At 37.9% G+C, this 630-nt stretch overlaps 1 non-coding gene across 1 annotated transcript; it reads right to left on the reverse strand.

Moving 5' to 3' along the window:
- Positions 1 to 325: 325 nt before the first annotated feature.
- On the reverse strand, positions 326 to 399 carry TRNAN-AUU (transfer RNA asparagine (anticodon AUU)). The gene has a single exon. It is a non-coding gene; the product is annotated as a tRNA-Asn (tRNA).
- Positions 400 to 630: the final 231 nt, after the last annotated feature.

The following is a 630-nucleotide window of genomic DNA, read 5'->3' on the forward strand; positions in this document are numbered from 1 at the left end:
ATAGGTGAAAAACCATCCTTACAAAGGTGTTAATCAGAGACTTGGCTTTGTGGACACTTTTCAGAGAACAAATTTGTTAGCATAAAAAAAAAGCCAGAAAATGAAGAGCTGTTTAATCACTCGATTGGTTTTTTCTGCCAGCATATTTTTTTTCTCTGCAACCCACTGCTAAATTGTGCTTCCTAGCTGTTTTTTATAAAATCACTGAATCAAATCTAACTCTGATTACATCAGAGAAGGCCAGGTACCCTACACAATAAGAGGGGGTTTGAAATTTTGACTTGTCTACTTAAATATCACCAAAATCTGATCACAAGGTCAATTACGTCCCTGGGTGGGATTGAACCACCAACCTTTTGGTTAATAGCCAAACACACTAACCGATTGCGCCACAGAGACACTTTGCAAAAAGTACATACTGACAAAGGCTAATAAGCATACATCTAGAACGTTTCCTAGAAAAACATTAAAAAATCAATAATCTGGAGAGTTTTTGTAAGATGTTTCTTCCATCAACCAATGAATAAACACATTGGTACTTTCCCATGATGAGTGAGTGCTTCAGGATCTCTTGCACTTACATGTGCAGCAGAGTACTGCAATGGAAGCATGCTGGACCCATAACCCAGA

Source organism: Pseudophryne corroboree, assembly GCF_028390025.1.
Source record: "Pseudophryne corroboree isolate aPseCor3 chromosome 11 unlocalized genomic scaffold, aPseCor3.hap2 SUPER_11_unloc_2, whole genome shotgun sequence".
In the NCBI taxonomy this organism is placed as follows: Eukaryota; Metazoa; Chordata; class Amphibia; order Anura; family Myobatrachidae; genus Pseudophryne; species Pseudophryne corroboree.